At 44.6% G+C, this 14,054-nt stretch overlaps 5 non-coding genes across 5 annotated transcripts; 2 read left to right on the plus strand and 3 right to left on the minus strand.

Annotated features, from left to right (window-relative positions):
* Positions 1 to 1,360: 1,360 nt before the first annotated feature.
* trnaq-cug (transfer RNA glutamine (anticodon CUG)) lies at positions 1,361 to 1,432 on the minus strand. Its single transcript has one exon. It is a non-coding gene; the product is annotated as a tRNA-Gln (tRNA).
* Positions 1,433 to 5,218: 3,786 nt separating this feature from the next.
* On the minus strand, positions 5,219 to 5,291 carry trnam-cau (transfer RNA methionine (anticodon CAU)). The gene has a single exon. It is a non-coding gene; the product is annotated as a tRNA-Met (tRNA).
* Positions 5,292 to 6,191: 900 nt separating this feature from the next.
* On the plus strand, positions 6,192 to 6,274 carry trnal-cag (transfer RNA leucine (anticodon CAG)). The gene has a single exon. It is a non-coding gene; the product is annotated as a tRNA-Leu (tRNA).
* Positions 6,275 to 6,664: 390 nt separating this feature from the next.
* Positions 6,665 to 6,738, plus strand: trnan-guu (transfer RNA asparagine (anticodon GUU)). Its single transcript has one exon. It is a non-coding gene; the product is annotated as a tRNA-Asn (tRNA).
* Positions 6,739 to 7,147: 409 nt separating this feature from the next.
* Positions 7,148 to 7,219, minus strand: trnae-cuc (transfer RNA glutamic acid (anticodon CUC)). Its single transcript has one exon. It is a non-coding gene; the product is annotated as a tRNA-Glu (tRNA).
* Positions 7,220 to 14,054: the final 6,835 nt, after the last annotated feature.

Here is a 14,054-nt window from a genome sequence, read left to right on the forward strand (position 1 = left end):
AACGACTTCATGACTGTCAGTGAGCGATCTGCAGTTTTGGTTTTGAGAGTTTTAGTTCTTGTTTCCCTCCCCTGCGTCCTCTGACAACAGCTGACAGTAGATCAACGTTTTCACGATGCTGTGCCAGCTCCAAAAAACTGAAGAAACAACAACATTCCAGGGAACAGATGCTCCGCTAACTAGGGTAGGCCCAGACTAGCAGCTAGCTTCTACAGCTAATGTTCCCAGCCCAGACTAGAAGCTAGCTTCTTCACACCTAAACAGCCCGTATGAGCAGACGTATGTGAATAATTTAGCCAGCCTCCTATATACGTTGTCCTAGGGAAAGGGGGGGGGGGGGCAATTCATTTTCCAAGGGGCCACATGAGAAACAGGGGCTGTTATGGAGGAAGTATCAAGGTAGTAAGTATTAACAGCTAAAAGTACAACGTATACGTTGATGTATGTCACATGGAGGCCACTTGGAGAGATACCTGCTGCTGTACAAGCTGCTGATCTTTAGCTCATTAGATGGTCAGTTAGCTCCATCTAGTGGACAGATAGTAGAACTCCATCATCTGATGGGGACTTCTCTCACACTGACTGGCTCTGGGAACAGGTTGGACAGGTTCTGACGTCTCTCTGACTCTGAAGTTATGAAGATGTCACGGCGTCATCGGATCAAATGCACATCAACACCAGAAATTCATACGTTGTAGAATTATTCTATTAATGTCAAGAAGTAACACAGTTGTAGAAGAAAGACATCCCTTTATACGTATATCTGGTGAGGGACATTCCACATTGTTCACTCAGTTTGGACATTTAATACACACTGGACAGTGAGGTATTGGCAGAGGTGGAAAATAAGGAAATACATTACTTACGCTACTGTAATGAGCAGTTTGTTGTGTATTTTCAAGTATCTTTTAAAATGTACTTGATTTTAAGGTGAAGGATTGTATTTTGCTACATTACAAATCCTATATTGAAGACCCATCTCTTCTGTTCTGCTATCCTTAGTTTTTTATTTTATTTTATTTTTTTATCTACTGTGTCTAATCTACCAAACAACAATAACTGGAGAGTATCCATTTAAACATGGCTGACTTCCAGTATGTCAGTAATGAAGAGAGGAATGTTTGGACATATTACAGATTCATTTTATTTTGATTAAACCTTTATTTAACCAGGAACAATCCCATTGAGCAACAGTAACTCTTCTTCCAGGGAGTCCTGCCAAGACAGACGGCAATAAGTTTCATAATACACAAAAGACAGGACAATGGTTCCATACTACACCACAAATCTCTATAGATACTACAACACAAACAAGATATTACACTTAACTTCAACCGAAGCATACATGAAACTTAAAAACAGGTTCCACTGAGATTTGAACTCAGATTGCTGGATTCAGAGTCCAGAGTGCTAACCATTACACCATGGAACCTTCAAAAGTGTTGCAAGGGTTTGCTAGGCAGTTTCTTTTATAATATCCACATGTGTGCTATTGTAGGCACACAACGATCACAACAAAGATGAAAAAGCAACAATTACAGGCCAAATTAAGTCATTTAGTTAGCTAAGCGTTCAGAGGATGTGGGACAAAGCGAGTAAAGAGCAGGTTTTCAAAAAGTAGAATGGGAGCCAGAGTGTTCAGCTCCTCTCCTGTGGAACCAGGTTCCAGTTTGGGTTCAGGAGGCAGACTCCATCTCCACATGTAAGAGTAGGCTTAAGACTTTCCTCTTTGATAAATCCTATAGGTAGGGCTGGCTTGGGTGAGTCCTGAACCATCCCTTAGTTGTGCTGCTATAGGCCTAGACTGCCGGGGGACTTCCCATGATGCACTAGGTACCTCTCTCCTCCTCCGTCTCTCCATCTGTATGCAACCTCATATGCCTTTGAGATACAAGAACTTCTTCACTTGCGTAAATAGCCTATTTGTGCAAACAAAAGGTGGAAACAGATGATCTTAAGTGTAGGCTTTGGTGATTTTATTACCCCTAAAGTGTCTGCCAGTGCTTAGCATTATTAGCACCACCCTCAAACCATCTGAGCTAACCGGCCTGCTTTTTAAGTGTTTGAAAAAGAAAGATTTCCGGAAACAAACCAGGCGAAATCAAGCAAAATTGGGCCAGTTCTGGATGGGCTACCTGGTTGTGTATGGTTTGTAGGGACTGCATATGTTTTCGGCCTTGCAAAAAAGACATGGGAATCCAAGCCAAGATGCTACATGCTCCCATTCTATATCTGGAAGTAGACAGGAGCTTCTAACCACGAAAGGACTCGAACCCTCAATCTTCTGAGCCGAAGTCAGACACCTTGTCAATAAGGCCACATGGTTGCAAAAAAAAAGGAATATTTCCAAATCTGAATTGCCACGGTTTATCTGAAATTCAAGCGCAAGGTAACATTTGTAAAAAAGGCAGACTAATTAGGTGGCCAGTTAGCTTTTGGTGAAGAAATAGATTGAATGCTAGGCACATTAGTTACCTGTGACTCATATTTGCACTTACTGAGTAGACAACCTTACAACTGTATGTTTTTGGCCTTGCTACAAAAGACGTGGAAAGTAGAGCTATAGAGATTGAGACTTGTTTTGCGCTGATGGCCAATTTGTGCATAAAAAAGGTGGATACAGATGATCTTGGGCGTAGGGTTTGGCGATTTTAGTACCCCTAAAGTGTCTGCCGGTGCTTAGCATTTTTAGCACCACACTCAAACAATCTGAGCTAACCGGCCTGCTTTTTAACTGTTTAAAAAGAACAGATGTCCAGAAACAATTAAGGCCAAATTGAGCAAAATTGGCCGAGTTCTGGATGAGCTGGATGAGTTGTACACTTTGGCAATTCTGAACACTTTCAGACACTGTTGTATCATGTAAGTAACATGCACAAGTCTTTAAAAAGAATTGTGGCTGTTTTTCATGCAGGTTTGCATCATAACAATGCGGGTGCTATCTCTAAATGAACAATGGCCAACCTACATCCATCTTTATAGCACCCAAATCTCTGTGCTGATCTCCCTGCTTGGATGGCAAGTCATCTGGTGGATTTTTCCCGTCAAGAGGAAGCGGATCAAGAGGGAGAGTTGTTTTATTGTTTTCACCAGCAATAAAGTTTATTTGTCCACAAATTGCAATAGGTTATCAACGTTTTCAGCGAAAAAGAATACCACAGCTCAAGTCCCTGATAAGGCAACAGCTTGATTGTGTGATATGTATGAAGTGCTCGCTAACGTCATCTGTCATGCAGGTTTGCAGGATGTTCACAGTCTGCTAGTGGCCATGATGAGTTGGGACTTTGAGCTTTTTAACCGTTTTGGTCAATTTAGCCAATTTTCAACCAGTTTGTGCAATAACAATTGGTGTTCTCAGGCATTGTGCAAATTATGGTCTACCATCCAGACCATACGGACCACGGTCTGCTGTCCAGAAGACCGTGATCATGGCAACAGCTTAATGGTCTTCATTTACTTAAACTTCAATCTGTAGTTCAGGAGATTATTTTTGTAGCTTCAGAAGCCTGCGTAGCTTCAGAAGCCTGCGTAGCTCAGTCGGTAGAGCATCAGACTTTTAATCTGAGGGTCCAGGGTTCAAGTCCCTGTTCAGGTGTAGAGTTGAAGTTCTTGAACACTTCAGATACTGACATATTGTTTGTGTTCCATCCATAAGTCTTTAAAAAGAATTGTGGCTGTTTTTCAAGCAGGTTTGCATCATAACAATGTTGCTGGTAAGTCTAAATGAACAATGGGCAACCTATGTCCATCTTGCTAGCACCCAAATCTCTGTACTCATCTCCCTGCTTGGATAGAAGGTCATCTGGTGCATTTTTCTTGTCACGAGGGCAAAGTGTTGTGGTCTGGTGCATTCCCCAACCTTTGTCGTGTCTTCCCTTTCTTCTGTGTGTCTTGTCTGTCTTGCCGTGAGGGCGTTCCAGGGGATCTAGAGGCGTGGCTTTCCATCTACGTTCCGTCATCCTCTCAGCATTTCCTCATCACTCATCACCCACTGCAATACATAAACCCGGGCTGACCGCCTCTTCAACGCCAGATCATTACATGCACTATTGTGGTAACTGGGCTCCTAGTCATTTGCGCCTGTGTTGTTGTTTGTTGTTGTATTCTAGTACTAACTCTGCCTCTCCTTAGATCCATCCGTTGTCCCTCCGAGCTGCCTTCCTCCCTCACGCCGACCAGCCACCTGTCTACACCAGTGTTTGAACCCCTCCGCACTCATTAAACATGCCTTTTGTATCTCTATGGTTCTGGGTCTTACTAACTGTTAACACTAAGAGTATAGAAGCGGAACCAGAGGGAGAGTTGTTTTTTTTGCACCCACCAGCAATAAAGTTTACTTGTCTATAGCCATAAAATTGCATTAGGCTGTCAACGTTTTGAGCAAAAAAGAAAACCACAGCTCAAGTCCCTGGTAAGGCAACAGCTTGATTCTGGGATATGTATGAAGTGCTCGCTATCGTCATCTGCCATGCAGGTTTGCAGGATGTTCACAATCTGCAAGTGGCCATGATGAATTGGGACTTTGAGCTTTTTACCGTTTTGGTCAATTTAGCTAATTTTCAACCAGTTTGTGCAATAACATTTGGTGTTCTCAGGCAATGTGCAAATTATGGTCTACCCTCCTGCTGTCCAGAAGACCGTGATCATTGCAACAGCTTTTTGGTCTTCATTTACTTGCACTTTAATTTGTAGTTCAGGAGATTGTTTTTCCCACAGTCCTCTGATTTAGAAGCCTGGGTAGCTCAGTCGGTAGAGCATCAGACTTTTAATCTGAGGGTCCAGGGTTCAAGTCCCGTTCAGGTGTACAGTTGCAAACTCTGCTAGATGAGTTGTCCATTTGACATACCTGTATGGACATGGACCAATTCAGACACTATCATACCATGTGTTCCATGCACAAGTCTTTAAAAAGAATTGTGACTGTTTTTCAAGCAGGTTTGTATCATAACAATGTTGCTGGTAAGTCTAAATGAACAATGGGCAACCTACGTCCATCTTGCTAGCACCCAAATCTCTGTACTCATCTCCCTTCTTGGATAGTATGTCCAAGGACATAACACATATGTTTTCATTGGTTTGCTACCACTCTTAAATAATTCCTTTCATTGTATCAATCTCAGAAATAACCAAAGAATGACAAATTCCATTCATTTGCTTGTGCCAGTGTTCAACCACCTGTCACTGTATTTTCAGCAGCAGTAGTGTTTTTTAAAACACCTGCCCCGTGTGAGAGTTGAACTCACGACCTTCAGATTATGAGACTGACGCGCTGCCTACTGCGCCAACGAGGCTATGAAAGGTATTGTAATGGTTCGCAAAATTTCAGAAAAACTAACAATTTGGTCGTCAATCTTCACAAAAACAATGTATCTGGAAACCTATGTACTCACACAAAGGCTAAAATTGACCCTAGATGCTTTGTCATGACCCCATGAAAGGCCAGGACAAAAGACCGTGTGCAAAGGTTGAAGGAAATGCGAGAATATGACCACAACAAAAGAAATGATAATTCAATGATGGTGGTAGTCAGCTTGGGAAAAGGCTTTAGCTTATGACAAGATAAACAGATTGCACCATTGTGCTACTCATTAGTGTGTCTACTTCAGTTATGTATTGAAGCACATCCTTAGAGCTAATGGCCCTCATTTATTAACCTAACGTACGACAGGCTTCACGTGAGATTCATGAAACGTTCGTTTCACACCAATCAGAGCGTAAGAATAATCGTACATTGATAAATGCAGCGGCTGGAAACGATTGTAATTTAAATATCACGCCCCAATATATTCTCAGTTTTGAGGCCTCGCCTCTATTATTTATGACATGGCCAGACATAATCCGGCTAAGAAGCGGCACTTTTCAGAGGTGGGGATTTAAAGCCTGACATCCCAGGTGCTCTGGTGCAGCCAGATACCACCAGGCCCAGGGGAATATGCCGCCTAAGAAAAATGCAATCCTACCCGATGAGAAGAATAAACATTGTGAAAATAACAAAAATATGAATACATTAAACATATACGGGCATTGAACATATTGCTGCAGTCTCAGTCTTTGGATGGTATAGGTAGCGCCCCGTCAGACACGTCATGATATAGCAGGTTCTCATGACTGAGAACCTACTATATCATGACATGTTTAATTTACTATATAATAATTTTTGAGACAGGTCCTACTGAAGATCTGTTGTATCAGTCAGGATGGCCGAGCGGTCCAAGGCACTGCGTTCAGGTCGCAGTCTCCACTGGAGGTGTGGGTTCAAATCCCACTTCTGACAACTAGTATTTTCATTTGGAACTAATGTCTAAGAGTTGATATTGGGAATAAAGAACTTAGCAGTTCTTTGTATTTAAGAGGACATGAATGTGCATGAGAAACGCAATTCCAAGTGCAGCGTTTTGTGAGCATCTTTATTGTCAACACATGTTAACTTCCTTAGGGGCCCGTAGTGGATGAAATGGTAAAACACTTGGCCCTGGATGCATAGAATTCCTGCCATATTGAGCGACAAAGTTTGGGTGTCCTGAAAAAAGGGTCTTGAACTCTATCTCGCCGACCTCTTTTTTTACTGTTTCTTGTTATGTCACGGCAAGAAGTATTATGCTTTTGAGTCGTTTGTCCATCTCTACATCAGAATCAGAAATAAAAAAAACATCAGATATATGCAGTCTCTGTGGCGCAATAGGTCAGCGCAGTCGGCTGTTAACCGAAAGGATGGTGGTTCAAGTCCACCCAGGGACGTTTGATGCTTAAATAATCTGGAGTGAGCCAACTCTAGGGTTTATCATTCTGCAGGTGAATAAAGAGCAGCTCAAAGATAACCCAAGTGGCCTTACCTTTATCTGAAGGTACAGTTCTGAAAACCATGTACTGTACATATTAATCTTTACGGTCATTGGTATGCAGGTCACTTGATGTAATACAAGCAAATACATAAGGCCAGACAGAGACAAAAAGTGAGAGAAAAGAAAAAGAGACTAGCTGTCTAAAGGATAACCAGTTGAGATTGTGTGCGTCTTTGAGAACTGTAAGTCATATAACTGATGTTGTCAGTTCATTTAAACTAATGAGGAAGAATTTGACAGATGAAAATCAAGTCCAGGAACTTATTCTTTCAAACATCATACCTGAGTCTCTCAAGTCCTGACCATTCCCTGACCGGGAATCGAACCCGGGCCGCGGCGGTGAGAGCGCCGAATCCTAGCCACTAGACCATCAGGGAGTCACATCTTTCAAATTTATCTTTGTAGATGTGAGTTTTCTTTTCACTTACTGGAATGACTCATATTGTATTAGGCGAGGAATGGCGCCTGGCTAGAGCTTCAGAAGGAAGGCCATGACAGATTACACATCTGTCACATAGTCAGTTTGTATTCTTAAATACCAAGTCTCTTGCTGTTCCTTGACTAGTTGGCCACCCCTGCTTTGCATCGCTCCAGGTATGTAGAAAAAAAAACTGTTATGCACCTTTGCATTGCGCTAAAATGTCAAAATTTGGACCTGAATCCAACAATAACATTACTTGACACTCACATACATTGGTTTTCAGTTAAAAATGTTGGTTAGGGGTTTAGTTACTGCTTGAATTGTTACTGAGATGGAGGCAGATGAAGTGTTTATGACCCATCAATGATGACAAAAGGATACATCCTCTGTCGGGGTCTGATTTAAAGGAAATGGTACTGTGGGAAAATAATACAATGACTGAGGTGGTGATGAACAGGGCACTCAGGAACGGCCACGTAAAAGCTGGCTTAAAGTATATGCTGAATTAACCAAAGACTAAATAAGAGTGTGTGTGTGTGTGACATATTATACATTATGCTTTGCAGCTGGGGTACGGCTAGGAGGGAGAGAACAGGAAGGGCTATCTTAGTCAGATAAGCTACAGTGAGCACGAGAAGAGGAGATGGTGAGGCCAAGGACACTGAAGTTCGAGGACGGTCTGATAACTCAGAGAACAGGACGTACAAACTAAGAAGGGAGTGAACATAGCTGTCTTGTGAAGTAAATGATAACTGAAAATAATAGACAGGCAAGAAGGAAGAGGCAGAGCAGGGATTGTACCCCAGCAACAGTATAGCTGACCAATCAGGCCCCACAAGGGGAACCAATATAACCCTGAGCACGCTATTGTTTAAGTGCCTTTTTGGGAACCTCTGTACTAGACAAGTTTCCATCAGGTCCGTGCACGTTTAACTGCCCGGAAACGCATTTCATCTGTTGACCACAAGAATAAACGCTGTGTTAATTCATCATGGAGTCAGTTGTCAGTTTATAGAAGGATTTCTCCAACAAATTTGGTGACCCCGGACGTGATAACGTAATTGGACAGGAGAATCCAACTGGACCTTGGCATTGTGTCCACGGTCCGGTTCAGCTCAGCCACCGGACTGACATCCCGCAGCCCGTGAAGGGGACTGAGCGGCGATACTGCGATTCGTTGGTGTGATCACTGAGAGCTCTCAACAAAAAGGTAAGCAGAAGCCTGTTTAAAATCAAAATTCTGTTATTGGCTGAAAACTAAATTGATGTGATCACATTTCAACTGTCGTAAGTGTTGTTTTAAGCGAAAAGTATTGATTGAATGTGCTGTAATTAAAGGGATACAAACAGATAAAATGTTGGGGCATGTGATGTGATTAAACAGAGAAAAACAACTAGAGAGTTGTGAGAGAATTGTTGAATAATACGGGTGGCGGTAGGAGAGGAAAAGGGACAAATAGTCAGAGGAATATACGTCCAGATGGTTGACGAGGTAGGAGACTGCTAAGGACAGATAGTTCAGATGAGTGATTGTGAATTGCCACCCTTGGTTCTGTGTGAACAACCTGAAAAAGAATTGCAGTTAACAGATTGTCATTGTAATATTACGAGTCCACCGCGAGTGTATTTGTGCAAAGGAGTGAGAGGTCACTTTTTAAGTTGTAAAGATTATAGAGATGTACATAAAAAGGCTCTAGATGGAGTCTTAATGAAAAAGTTGTTTGTTGTTGCATGTGTGATTTTTGTTGTGGTTTGGCTTGTTGGATTTTTTCTCACTGCTTATTTGTTGTAAAATGACGACCCCTTATGGTAAAGTGTTAGTAGGGGCAGTGAAAAAGTATGGCAATAAAGGAGAGGAGAAAGTAGCAAAAGAGATTGTGAAAGAATGGGAGAGAGGAGGATGGATTGAGGGAGAAGGGGCGCCGTCCCCGGAGAAAGTGAATGAAATAGTGAAGTATGAAAAAAGTAAGTTGGAGTATGCGGAAAGGCAGGCAGAGGAGGAAAAGAAAAAAAATGGTTTAAATTGACTAAACCAAAGCAGAAGGAGTATGAAGCGCAGAAAGAGAAATATGGGGTGGGGTTGAAAATGACAAATGCAATACAGAAACAATTGGGATTGACAAAACAAGATGACAAAAGTTCACCAAAAACTGAGACAGAAGCTGAACAGAATAAAACCGCTAGCGCAGAGAAAACCCCGCTGCCCGCTGAGGCGCCCCCGCCAACAAACCCTTTTTATCCAGACATAAGAAACCTAAGAATTTCCGCTCCACCGCCGCCGTATACAGGTCCAACGGCATCAAAACCCACAGTCCAAGCCCCAGTGGTAACTGCCCATTTACAGCCAAATGCATTACAAATAGACGTACCACAGGACCCATTGATACCGGCATTAGAGGGGTACAGGATTTAGAATGTTATCTAAATTTAATGGTACAGTCAGCGTCAGGGGGAGCAGCAGCGGCTCCACCACAACCAGCGGCCACAGTCCCAGCCGGCCCAAGCAAAGCTAGTACCCCATATTCAGCGTCTTTTTGCCAACAAAATCCAGAGCATTTTCACATGTCAGTAAAAGGACCCAGTCCACCTCACCATAGTACCCCACAAGACTCAGGAAGTAAGGAAGATAGCGAACAGTCAGACAGCAGCAGGGAAAGTGAGCAAACAGACAGAAGCTCTAGCTCTAGGGAAAGGACTAAAAAACGACATAAACGCAGGCCCAGATCTAGATCACAAAGTCCTCAAGACGTTTTTGTAGCAGGCACATTTAAAGGTAAATTTACCAACGAGGACCCTGACGAAGTTATGCTGCGAAGATCAACTAGAATAAGGGAAAGACTTAACAAAGAGTTCAGAGAGATAAAAGAGCAGCAAGAGCAGCTGCGTCGAACAGTGAATGAGCTCAGTGAGGAAGAGCAGACGCGCCACACACCAGAGGCGGGGCTACAATGCCCACTCCGCCCAGTAGGAGGAGGAGGAGGACTGTTGATGTACACCCCTTACAGTTTTGGTGACTTAGATGCTCTGTGTGCAAAACTCCCCTCCCTGACAGAAGGGGCTGAGCATTTCCTCACAGCTTTCAATAGTCTTACAGCAGGAGTGCAGCTGTGTTTGGGAGATCTCAGAGCAGTATTGGGTAGAGTAATGGGAGCAGATGAAGCTAGTGCTGCCCTCACCAGAGGGGGAGCTGGACCCACTGTTCCCGCATCAGTGCCTGCATCAGCAGTAACCCCTGGCATTTGGGCTGAGCTGCACCGCATGTATCCCACAGTTGGGGATCATGCAGCATGGCATGATTTAAAAAGACTAAGTGATGAAAATTTTGATGCCTATGCAGATAGAGCAAAAAAGATTTGGCAGCGTGCTATGAGGGAACCGTGGGACCAGTCCGCCGCCACAGTGGCGCTGTTCCGCCATGGGGTACTAGGGGGATTACCCACAGCAGTTCAGACACAGTTAGGAGGAGTAGTAGGCCTGCAAACAATGACCGATGCAACATGGGGCGAGAATGTGCGTCATTTCCTGTCAAAACACCAAAAAGGAGCAGAGCAACAAGAAGATGAATTAAAAAGACTACAAACTCAATTGTTAAAGAAACAACTGGAAGAATTAAACAAGCCCAAGCCCAGCAAAGCTAAACAAATGACAGTCTCACAGAACCCCCAACAGTCAGAAGCCCCAGTGTTGGAAGCAGTCACTCAACTCTTACAGAGAGCACAAGCTTCCTGGCCACCACCCCCACAACCACCATGGCCAGCGAACACGAGCCAGCAAAATTGGCCCACAAGAGGAAGAGGGCGAGGTTTTCAGAGAGGAGGAGGAATGACTAGGTCCAGGCCTGGAGGAAGGACCTCTCAGCCCTACTTCCTTTGCTACAACTGTGGTCAGCAAGGCCACTATGCAAGAGAATGCCAAGAGCCCCCAGCACAGCCCCCTAGAGGGCCAGGGAGAAATCCCTCACCCCAACCATACCCCGGTGAGCCATGGCCACTGTCCCCCGCTAATCAGGCCCTACAACAGCAATGGTATGACCAACAGGGTCCACAATGAAGGTGTCCTCCCACTGATTTTCATTTTGGTCTGACCACAGAACCCCTCATTACCCTTACTATTCAAGGTAAACCACATGTAATGCTGGCAGACACAGGAGCAACGTTCTCCTGTCTAAATTCCACCTACTTCCCTCCTTCAGCTCAAACTCAGTCAGTTATGGGAGTCAGTGGGACCCCTATCTTACAGCACTTCACACAGCCATTGTTAACCGAATTTAACTCACAAACACACACACATTCTTTTTTGCTTTCCCCTGCATGCCCAGTAAATTTATTAGGAAGAGATCTTATGTGTAAATTGAATCTGTGCATATGGATGAATGTGGATGGCATTCATGTCACTCCTGTTCCTCCAGTATCCACTCCTGATTCCCCAGTCACCATTCTCTCCCTCACACCAACCCCAGTGTCAGAACTACACCAATATGTATATTGGTTACGCCTGCTTCCCACAGGCCCTGACACACCCTCCATTCAACATGCATTCAACATCCTGAAACCAGCCATATACAGACTGCACCCCTACATGTCCCCACTCCCACAAGTACACTGTACTCTACATGTAGCTGACGACCTGGACACCCCATATCAAGATGACTGGGAGACAAACATGCAAGGACAGCACCCACTTCTCTTATGCAGAGGCATATATTGTGGTAAAGAAGGGGTGGCTGCTTCTGTGGTCTTAACGCACTCCTCTGAAGACTGGTACACACTCTGGGACTCTTCTTCCCCGCATGTCACACTCGCAGTAGGATTTGGCCAGCAGGCCAGATCCCTGGGCCCTATGATAAAACGTGCACTAACATTTAAATGGCTCCCCACCTCCACACCTGGCCTTCTAAAAGCTGACACTGACGCTGAAGACATGTGGTGCTTTAAAGGGCCTCACACAACAGAGAAAACATTGCCTGAAGTTCTCCCACTCCCCAGAGAACATGGACTCCCCTGCACTGACCATCCCAGCGCAGCTACCGCCCTACTAACTCTTCCCCAGCATCTGTTCACCACCGGCCCATATGACACTGGACTCTTAGAAACACATCCTGTGACTGTTACAATCAGACCGCAGCACCACACAGTCATTCACAGACCACAGTATAGACTCACCCCTGACCAGGTCCAAGGCATAGCTCCAACCATTCAGGGACTCTTAGAAGCTGGTGTCATATATCCCACTCGTTCTCCCTGGAACACTCCCATTTTACCTGTCCCCAAAGCTGGAGGAAAAGGATGGCGCATGGTGCAGGACTTCAGACCCATTAATGACATTACTGTCCCAGCTGTGCATCCTGTCCCAGACCCACATGTCTCTTTGACATCACTTAACCCCTCCTTCACCCACTTCACAGTGGTTGACCTGGCCAATGCTTTCTTCTCTGTGCCCCTACACCAAGACTCACAGGAGTACTTTGCATTCACTTTCAATGGTCAACAATACACGTATTCCAGGTTGCCACAGGGATATAGAGACTCACCTGGACTGTTCAACAGGATCCTCAAATCTCATCTTCTGCAGCTGCAACTCCCCACAACTGTGGTCCTCATACAGTATGTGGACGACCTTCTGCTGGCTGCTACAGATCCCCTCACCTGTGTGGAACAGACAATGGCACTGCTGACATTCCTAGCCTCAAAAGGCTACAAGGTCAAAAGGGACAAAGTACAAGTTGCTAGGAGACAAGTCCTCTTTCTGGGCAGACAAATTTCATCAGCAGGCCTTGGGGTGTCTCCCAGCCATAGACAGGCTATTCTGCATCACCCGCTTCCCCTCACAGTTGCAGACATGCTGTCTTTTCTGGGCCTCACAGGATACAGCCGCTCACATATCCCTGACTATACCAACAGAACTACATCGCTCAGGGAACTGGTGGCTGCTGCTGGTCATCGCTGTCTCACCGCCCCCCTCCTATGGACAACAGAGGCCGAGGCCGCCTTCTCTGACCTCAAAAGTGCCCTAGCAAGGGCAGAGACACTCACCTCCCCAGACTACTCACTCCCATTTCATATGGATGTTTCTGAAAACAATGGCTTTCTCAATGCCATTTTATTTCAGAAAAAGGGGGAGACAGACATGTACTGATGTACCACTCATCAAGGCTGGATACAGTGGAAAAAGGACAGACAACCTGTGCCCGCTATGTAGCGGCGCTGGCAAAATCCATTGACAAAACAGCACATATTGTAATGTGCCATCCAATAACAATCCACACCACACATGGTGTCACAGCTTTTTTGGCCAGCAAGGAATTTGCATACAGTGCCACAAGGAGAACAAAACTGCAGACTGCCTGTACCCAACCGCACATCACCTACTCATCAGAAGGAATAAACATGGCCAACAGTATGAGTAGACAGGGAGTGCCACATGTTTGCGAGGAAGAAGCAGCCCAAGAAAGCAGAATAAGGTCAGATCTGGAAAACGTACCAGACATGTCGGCTGACATGTGGCTCTACACAGACGGATGTTGCTACAAAACAAAGGATGGGACTAACAAAGCATCATATGCAGTAGTCCAACAACACCCAGATGGAACACATCAGACATTGGAAGCAGGAATAATAAACCAACCAGCGTCAGCACAGAAAGCAGAAATAAAAGCTCTGATCGCAGCCCTTCTGCTAGCCAAAGGAAGAACAGTGAACATTTTTACAGACTCTGCTTATGCTCATGGAACAGCACACTTGGACGCGATCATGTGGAAAAGGCGAGGATACGTCACCTCTGCAGGCTTTCTC

The sequence above is a fragment of the Etheostoma spectabile genome, unplaced genomic scaffold, assembly GCF_008692095.1.
Source record: "Etheostoma spectabile isolate EspeVRDwgs_2016 unplaced genomic scaffold, UIUC_Espe_1.0 scaffold00004060, whole genome shotgun sequence".
Taxonomy (NCBI): domain Eukaryota; kingdom Metazoa; phylum Chordata; class Actinopteri; order Perciformes; family Percidae; genus Etheostoma; species Etheostoma spectabile.